Source organism: Diadema antillarum, unplaced genomic scaffold, assembly GCF_040938485.1.
Source record: "Diadema antillarum isolate AM-2024a unplaced genomic scaffold, OU_Dant_1.0 seq00001795_RagTag, whole genome shotgun sequence".
In the NCBI taxonomy this organism is placed as follows: domain Eukaryota; kingdom Metazoa; phylum Echinodermata; class Echinoidea; order Diadematoida; family Diadematidae; genus Diadema; species Diadema antillarum.
The window spans coordinates 1,073,849-1,084,132 of NW_027272473.1; positions in this window are offsets into that span (position 1 = coordinate 1,073,849).

Consider the following 10,284-nt stretch of genomic DNA (forward strand, 5'->3'; position numbering starts at 1 on the left):
CATGCCTTGGTGACCTTTCCTGAAAACCGAATTCTAGACACTTGTTTCTGTTTCTCTCCCTTTCTTTGTTATGCCTATGTTTAGTTCGTTTTCCTGCCTATTCCGTCCCTGCTTTCGTTCTTGTACTTGTCATAGTCCTTTCTTTCTGTTTGTATCGCCTGACGCCATGATATTAAAATTTTCATACATGGAGTCCTTGACGGATCTTGAGATGCCCTCATCTTCTAGAGTAATTCACAAAATTTACAAGCTATGCTTCTCTTGTGAATTCCTCTTTTCCGTATAGAGTTACAAAATAAGATTGTATCGCTTACTTGTTTATTTCTTTAATAACCAAAGTTGATATTATTATAATATTGTATCCATGTTTTGTTGAAACTTATGTGATTTAAAGTTCCTTAGAATATCATGTACTCATGTAAGCGTTATGTACATTGCTTTGTATTACTTTATATGGAAATAAATTCATTTGAATTGAATTTGAATTTGAATTGAATATTGTCAAACCCGACTTCAAAAATGACGGGATCAGAAATTGAACATAATATTCGCAGTTTCATTACTTACTTATGGCCAAAAAATAATAATAACGAGACAGAAGAAAACGACTGACCCGAAGTGTAAATAGCAGTGTGAGAGATTATATCAATATCAAAGTCGTGTTCTCAAGACTGCTAAGGAGATTTAGATATTGATCAGGCGGGCGTAACGCTTGGTGACAAGACCGACTCGTCAGGAAAAGCACCACGGCTGTGTAAAGCTTGTCTAGGTCAAATATCCCTCAAAATATATCAAGGTCAATGTCAAATATATCCTGGTGCCTTATCACGTGGCAAGATTATAATTCTCCTGTTCGCCTCTATTTGACACGGGATTGACGTTGGCGAAACAATAAAACACTTCCGCTTTTCACGTCACGGCCAGACGAGATGCAATATCGTCAAAAACACACATGATGAAATGTTTTTGGTGGATTTAACAGGGTGGTCTTTTGACCCATAATATTAGACTTGCCAAACACAGTCTCAGGAAAGAACAGACTCTCTCTCACACACATTTTTTTTTTCTTTCATTCATTTTCTTCTTCCTTCTTTCTCCAGCTCGCCCGCGCCTCATTTCTGCAATGTGTGGTTTGTGGCTGCCAGCGAAATCCGTTCAAACACAAACGGGGGATTATGGGGGATTAATCGATGTTTTGATTCGTGAGAAACTGTCGTTTGCCAGGCCTTTGGACGAAAACTTCAACATGAAAATAAAGACTGAGAGAGAAAAAGGAAAAAGAAAGGAGGAGAAGAAAAAAAAAGACAAATCCTCGTCGGAGTGCTTTTCATTAAGCTGACGATTGGACTGTGATTGGAACGTGTCGTGTTTGAAGATGGGTAGCGGTGAAAGGCTTCGCACGCGACCTTCGGTGCAGGCAGCGATCAGCGGAAATCGGATGGCGACAGATCGATTTCACTGAGATCGATTGGCGCGCTTTGACCGCTTCACTTACTGCCCGTTTGACATGACTGTGGAAAAATAGATTGAGTAAATAATGCCCATAGTATTATGTCAATACACGGATAAACACAGAAATATGTATACATTGTGACCTTATTTCTTGTTTACAGTCATGACTTTGAGAACTTGTTAACTTTGAATGTTGAACAAACCCTCACACAACTATACTTCAGTTCCTGGTTGTGATCTTGTTAACTTCTTCATGTCTCTTTTTTTTTTGGGGGGGGGGGGGGACATACTAATTTCTCATATTCTAACTTGCTTTTGCAGTATATGCTATTTGAGTATCCCTACAGGGATTCTTATCATTTCTTTAGTGAATGAGTCGTTGTCAACTAGTTCATAATAATACAGATTAGGCAAAATCATAATCTGAGTATCTATTGCTAAGCCATATCAGGCATGTATGCAAGGGCTACAAGCACATCAAGCTTTGCTTAATGCTATTTGCTTAATCTTATATAAAACAAATTATCTCGCATTATTATAGTACACAAACGAATTGTATTCACTGCAATCACGTGGTAATTTGTATTTGTTTCAAGTATGTATGTGCCCATGATACAAACACCAATAAATCAAAGGAAATCAGTAGAATAGAATAAAATCAATTTTCCAGGTCAAGACTTTAACGTGCTGCTGTTGGTATTCAAGAAAATTGAATCAAGAATCATCCATTCTAGTTTCAAAAAGTACATGGAATACAATTAAAGATAATATAAAGTTTTGGTACCTCAAAAGTTTCCCTGAGTTTCCTTGTCTTAGTTTGTGTTTCAGGTTAAAGTACCTTTCATATAACTAACACTGTGAGACTTACTCGCCCCAAAGTGCTCTCATGTCTTAGTAATCATGCAATAATGGTTTCGTACCAGGGCAGAGCGGGCTCTGAAAAATTCGAACGAGACGTTAGTTTGATTCGACGCGGTACCGCGACAATCAATATACACGTATTGTACGAAACCATTATTGCATGATTACTATGACATGAGAGCACTTTGGGGCGAGTAAGTCTCACAGTGTTAGTTATATGAAAGATACTTTAACCTGAAACACAAACTAAGACAAGGAAACTCAGGGAAACTTTTGAGGTACCAAAACTTTATATTATCTTTAATATCCACATGTGAGCATCAACTTCTGGAATAACTTCTATAAAAAATAATGAATTGGTAGATATAGGATAAGAATGCTTAAAATGAACGGTACACTTCATAGAATTGTTGCTGGGTGGATAAATGTAATCAGTTCTGCAATAAAGTCATATATGTTTTAAAATGGAACTCTTGCACAACACTCGATTAAATCTGGTGCCTCGCAGCAAGTGAATAGAGAGAATCATATAATACATCGACCAAGATGCGCATGATATGACAATACATGACAAAACATAACCAGACACACGAATATTACAAAGGTATTGTTTACCATTGGGAGCAGTGATTTTAAAAATGTACGAGTTATCACATTTGATGCTTATGTGTAGGTCCGTTGTATCACAAAACATCCTACCATCTAAAAATCTCACAATAAAGCCTAAATATAAGGAGATATCACTATTTTTTTCCAATAAACCATACCTGGGCCCCGTTTTATCAAAAGATAAAACTGATTTTAAATTTCCTTACCACACAGGCTGACATATACTTACAGTTGAAATCAACTATATAATCAATTTTAACTCTTCATAAAACAGGGCCCTGTAGACAGTTTATTCTATAAACAATTTTATCATAACTATTGTTCACATACTTAACAATGTTTATACCGATCAAAATTTTCACATTGGTTGTTTCTATCCCTAACTCACATTTTAGAACTATTTTGAAGCACTACAGCTGTGGTTTTTGTTTCCTCTACAAATGGTAAATAATGCTTTTAACAATCAAAGACTCTGCACTGATGACAAATCTTGGGAGCATCCAAATGCTTACATATCATACAACAGTGGCGGATCCAGAGGGGGGCGCAACCGGCGCACGCCCCCCTTATTTTTCGTTAAAAACAAAAGAAATAAAAGGAAAAGAATGAAATGAAATCCGGAAGTGGCAACAGAAATATTAGCTGCGCCCCCTTTACAGAATTCCTGGATCCGCCCTTGTACAATGTTCATAAAGCATTGAAATGAGTAAAATCTGAATTATAAAGATTAATTCTCTAAACTAAGCTACTCTATTTTTTTTCTTCACCATGACGGAGCAATACAGAAGAGAGTAAATAAAGTGGCTTCCTGTGCAGATTCATACAGAGCATATTATAAAAGGGCCTTTAGAATTTCTGTAATCTGATTGGTCAATTATCATGCATTGATTTTTACTGATCCACATGCTTCCGGTAAAATCCGAACGCATGGCTCAAGTATTGTATAGTGTAGTAGGTGTACCGGACGCATGATGGGGAAAATGGTTGTATTTCATGAATTTACGGGTCCATTTTATAACACAAATGATGCACAGGCCTATTTCGTGGATCAGTGAGAATTGGATGCCCTCGTTTAACGTTGGAACAGTCTCAAACACATTCGCTGCGCTCGTGGGTTTAAACAGTTCCAAAGTTATATTATAACTCACGCATCGATTCTCACCGATCCACTCTGTCCTGTGCATCATTTGTATACTGTCCAGGTTCAATTAAATTCATTCAATTCAATTCAATTCAATTCAATTCATTTATTTTCATTCTTCTTTTTTTTCTTTCAACAAAAACATAACACAAGATAAATCAGGTATTATACATCATAAACCAAAAACATTTGCCTTTGCAATATATAAATGATATCGATAAACATAAGAGCGTATACTGGCAAAAAAAAAAATAATACAAAGTCATGCTTCAGTTGAAAAAAAAAAAGGAAGAAAGAATAGAGAGGTCCACTAAAAAGGAAAGCTTGTCAAAAAAAAAGCAAAGTTTAGCTCTGATGACACATCCTTCCAGTTTGGCAGGAAGCAAAAACCAAATGCCAATTTTCAATTCATCCTTACAATCCAAAACTATCTCTCCACATGCATACCTGCTCTCCGAAGACAAGAGGGTTGAATGATTGCTTTATTGATTAATGTTTTATTAGTTCAGTTCAGTAGTTAGTTATTGTCCATGAGGAGACTGCAAATTACGCGCTTTTCGTCTTTTCAGCAGTCCCCTCCATTTCCAACAATTTTAATGTTGATTCGATGTAATCAGACAGGCAAAGGCAAAGTATTCATTGTCAGTTCACAGTACTTGTTTTTGTTATAACGTTGTACTGTTTTTGTGTGTGTGTGTGTGTGTGTGTGTGTGTGTGTGTGTGTTACTATGTTTGTGTAAATGTTTTGTGCTGCTGGATATGAAATGACATGAGATGAAGTAAATTGAAATGAAATGAAATGAAATGAAATAAAATGAAATGACATGAGATGAAGTAAATTGAAATGAAATGAAGTGAAGTGAAGTGAAATGAAATGAAATGAAATGAAATGAAATGAAATGAGATGACATGAAATGAAATGAAGTGAAATGAAATGAAATGAAATAAAGTGAAATGAAATAAAATGAAATGAAATGAAATGAAATGAAGTAGAATGAGATTAATTGAAGTGAAATGAAATGAAGGGAAATGAAATGAAATGTGGATTGATAAATTGGAAGACGTCGTTGTGGTGGGAGCGTTATACCCAAGAAACATATAATACAGATGAAAATTCTGACGTATAGCGCATTTCTGATCAACATGCCCTATAACGTTAGGTAAAATGATAACTACTTCGAACTTTTTCTACGATGATGGCTATGCCCAAGTTTGTACCAATGTTTTAAATTTTTATCTTTCACATTCATTCTCAAGCTTATTCTTGCATTCATTCGCTCTTGTTGTAATATGAATGTTTAAAAAAAAAACTTGCTTTGATGCAATATGGAAAACGATGATGCAAAGTATAATTCGAAACATTGTAAAAGCATTGATCCATACAATTATACGTTAATTATATGTTATTCATAGCGACAAAACATAGAGGAATTGTAACAGAATGTGGATACAGCAGAATGGCCGAATTTCGCAGACTAAGACTAGAAATTGGACATCACATCACGTCCCTCAAACGACATTTTCGGGTAGCTGTCTGTGCCGTATATGTCACTTCGGCGCGAATGTGGCGAACAAGCACGCCCCAGAAATGTCGCAGGTGCGGCGGTACGTAAATCCGATTTGGGCTTCGTATTCCGATGGCGATTTGTTATCGGGAGGCGACAAATGACCCATCCCTCAAAATGCACTTAGCTTGAAAAAAAAAATGTGTCGAAAATTCTCTTTGTCTACTAGAAGGAGGGCCGCAATTTTCATCTGTTTTGCACCGGAAGAAGGCAATTGACTTCTGGATGGGGAACGTCAAATTTTAGAGCAAATCAAACAATGGTTTGACGCTAACTAATGATAATGTATAAGCTGTGGATCCTATAAGTGCTTTAAGCGCCTTCCGGCTGTGTTGCGATTAAGGTTATGATTAGCGCGTTGTCTATATGCTACGACATGTTTGCGAAATAAAAGTTGAAAATTCATAATATGCAAGTAATCCATGCAGTCTGTATAGTTAGCATAATTACAAGGAAGTGTATCCTTTGACAACGAGCTTCTCAATGTTTTTGTGTTTGTACCTGATTGTTGGAAGTATTTACTGTAATAATTTTCTTGTTCTTTCTAAAAGCTTTGGTACGTAACTAGATCCATATACACTTTGAATACAAATTTCATTGGTTAGAAAGCTTTGGTTAGTTGTAATTTTCATTTGGGCCGTGCCTTTATTTTATCTTTATTTGTTTTGAAGAAGTGAGAGGGAATAAGTGGGAGTTAAAGGGATGGTACAGTATTTGTGGAGATGAGGACTGGCTTTTAACTTTTTGCGAGATACCAAAAAAGCACTTATGAAACAATACAGAGCATGCCATTCTAAAAGGAATTCAAAGTTCATTAGATGTAAATCGGTTTTGGAATGGCTGAGACATCCAGAAACAAAGTGAAACAAAGAAATCTTATAAAAGATTGGTCCCACCTTTTATAAAGATTGCTCTGTTTTGGATATCTCAGCCATTTCAAAACTAATTTTCATCCAATAAATGTTGAATCCCTCTTGGAATTACATGACCTTTCATATTTCATAAGAAGTTTCTCTTTATCTCGCCAAATCAATCTTAGAAACCTGACGTTAGGTCTCAACCAAAACTATACGATCCCTTTAAAAGGAGTAGGATGAGAAGAAGTTGAAGAAGAAGAAGTTGAAGAAGAAGAAGAAGAAGAAGAAGAAGACGAAGAAGAAGAAGAAGAAGAAGTAGAAGAAGAAGAAGAATTGAATTGAATTGAATTGAATTGAATTGAATTGAATTGAATTACTGAAACTGCACTGGTCTTACACTCGAGACACAGTGAACAGTTCAAGCTGTTTATTTTCATATTTCACTTCACATCTGTACATGTACTTTACAAAAAAGAAACAAAAATACAAACAAGCAGTTAGCAAAATACAAAATATGATATAAAGTTGGTCATGACAAGAAAGTGTGTCAGCGTAATATGTACAAAAAATACAATTCTCTATATCATGTGAAATACGAAGGAACCGCAAAAGCAAAGTTCCAGGAAAAAAGGTATCAATGTAAATTCGTTTTGCAATGGAGATAGGATACAAAGTACTAATGACGAAACTATTATGAAAGCTAAAATAGCAAGGTACAAAGAGCAGAAGAAGCAAAAGCAAAGAGAAAGAAAAGGAAAAAAGAGAAAAGAAAGAGAATAAGTACTGATTGATTCAAATTGGAAAAAAATCACAGAAGAAGAAGGAGGAGGAGGAGGAAAAGAAGAAGATGATGATGATGAAGAAGAAGATGATGATAGAAGAAAAAGAGGATACGCAGGAGGGTCATCATCCCGTGTCAAACAAGGACAGCCTTCTATTGAATCAGCGAAAGTCGATCTGTTTGACTAGCTGGAGAGATGGCGCAATTTACCCGCGTAATGCGATTCTCGCGATCGAGAGCAAATTGTCGCACGGATGGGTCATGAAATGCAATGACAAGCCTAGATCTTCGTCAAATACAGAAACCACAATTGGCTATAAATCGCATTGCATGAGCGCGGATGCTGTTCGTCGACAACATGAAAGACAAGTTTATCCTTTAGTGCATGGAAATGTCCTCGTACATGGAAACATGTACATGTTAAAGAGTTTGATGTGAATTCATGACGGTGCACCCACTGATTTACAAACTTGCACACACACTTGTCCAAAAATGCGCGGTTATGTACACAAATGGACCCCCCCCCCCAAAAAAAAAAAATAGAATAAGAACAACAATTATCATACTTAACTTTATTTCTATCTCTGTTCTTTGTTTGGATATTTCGAAATGTTCCTTTTCTGAGATAATATTCGTTGTGTGTTTCATAACACTCTTTATTTTAGAGACGTCGCGACGTCTCTAAAACAAGCGACTCTGCAGCGTAATTTTGTTGTGTTCAGTATGTTCAGTCATCACTACCATCCTTACTATTTCCACCATAAAGTTATATGCATCACCAATCATCAACAAATCTGTTAGCATCATCTCTTCACTCTGTTCTTCTTACAAACTTTCTGTGTCTAGTCCACTTTTCGTCACTTCTATTCATTTTCCTTGTCTCTACTTTTTCATTATAATTCATATTGATGTCATCGTGTTCCTTATTCTTTCTCCTTTTTAACCTCTTTCTCCTTTCGTCACACCTTTCGTCATCTTTTCTTCTTCTCCCACTTCTCCTTCGTTTAGGTCACGTGACCTTCATTGCTTTTAGTCTTCTCTTCCCCTGACTTTTTTTTCTCCTCCCCTTTTCTTCTCAAATATCTACCTCACTATCAGTTCTTCTCTTGGTTTTATTCTCATACATAGTCTGGGTGCCAAAGCCAGATTTTGGGTCCAACTTTATTTTACCAATATTTTTTTTTAATGGTTTTACCCTACTTCGAGGGTGCTGAGTCCGAATCTAGTTGATGAAACTTTTGCATCCTTGAGGGGTTGAAATATAATATGGTGACTGCCAAAATGGTCACCAAAATAGTGAATTCAATTCGTAAATTTGCAAATTCATTTCAATTCAAATCAAAATCAACTGTTGCATCATCCACGTTTGGATTCAGTACCCTCGAAATAGGGTAAAACCATGAACAAAAAAAAAAAAAAAAATCGGCGGTCAGTAAAACAAGGTTGGGCCTTTGGCACCCATGACTACTAACTGATCAACCTTTGCTACCGCCCCCTTCCATGAGTGGCAGTTATGGGTGATTCGGAACGCAAATATCTTTGAATGCCTTTTAATATGCCGGTTCTTTCGGTTCGAAAAATCCATCCTTATGCACGTTCTCAAGTTTTGCCATATCATCCCTTGGTTATGAGATTGCCATGAATGATGACTTTGGACATAATTGTACGCAAAGCAAGTCATGTCGAGAGGAGCGAGGGTGGGGGGAGAATATGCTTTGATTTTATTCATTCCTATCAAGGTGCCGCATCTTTTGATGACTGGTATAGGACATAAAAGAAAACTTAGCAAAGGCTTGTTACATGTCACAACGAGTGCGTGATAAAAGATGATGTACCAAGGTGAGCGCAAATTAAGTACGAGCAAGGTGTTGTGACAGGGCGCTGACTAGTTGAAGCACCAAAAAAAAGAATGTCAAGAGATCAAACCTAGCTGATAATGTGGCACTTACTACTCATCAGATATAGACTGTCACCATCCGTCGTCAACGACGTCAGAATTTATGCCGCACGTCCATATCTAAATCATCGACCCGATCGTAGGGGGAAAGAGAGTCATGAAGTGAAACATTTGTCGGCGTAGCTGTTTGTCTGATTACGAGTCGTATGAGACTCGTACGGGAACGACGCGCTTTAGTCGACGACGTGAAACTCGGCTGTTTATTTTTCAACTCGGCCAGCAATCATTGAGTTAGAAAAATACAGCCCTAAACACAACTGGACATTTATCAGACTGTCTATTTACGTCTTCTACTTCTCTTCGCGTTAAGATAACTTCGGGACCGGTCCTCCGACGCTTTAAGCGTGGCTTTTACTATCATCCGAGAGGCGATAACGGAGCAATTTCTGTTGAATATTTATTGCATCTCGTAAAGAGGTAACATTGTAATAGACACATAAAGTCTACTGAAGGCTTCGTTCTGTTCGTACGTAGTCTCGTGCAAGCCGCCAGTGAAGGCAAAAAAAAAAGGGGGGGCGTGGACTGAAGCCGTTACACTAACTTCAATTTTGTTATATGATATAACTTTCCCGTCACACCTTTATCAGACAGTCTCTTCTCCAGAATCTCAGATGACGCGAATAGCTAACTTTATGGTGTGTACCCCTTCCCCTTTATGTACAAGACATATTTTGCAGTGTTATTTTGTAACATAAAGGGATTGCAATCTTAATATTTTCATTGCATTTGGATTTCAAACCTCCAAACTCAGGAAAAAAGTCAGGAAAATGCATTCAAAAATGAACAATTTAAAAAGAAGAGATCATTCTTGAATTTGTAGGTATTTTGAGCCTATCAAAATGTCAAATTTTGATTTCACATTATCATGGGATTTTGAATGCGAATATTATCCTTCTTGGAGCTTCTGTTTTGTTTTGTTTTTTACATAATGATTATTATGCACCAAATGATATGTTAATCAATACTCAGGAATTTATTACTCTAATTCTAAATTTGTTTGAATTGACGATCCTTGTAATGACAATTAGATAGTTTCAGATCTCCCAGAGACCGAAGTAACT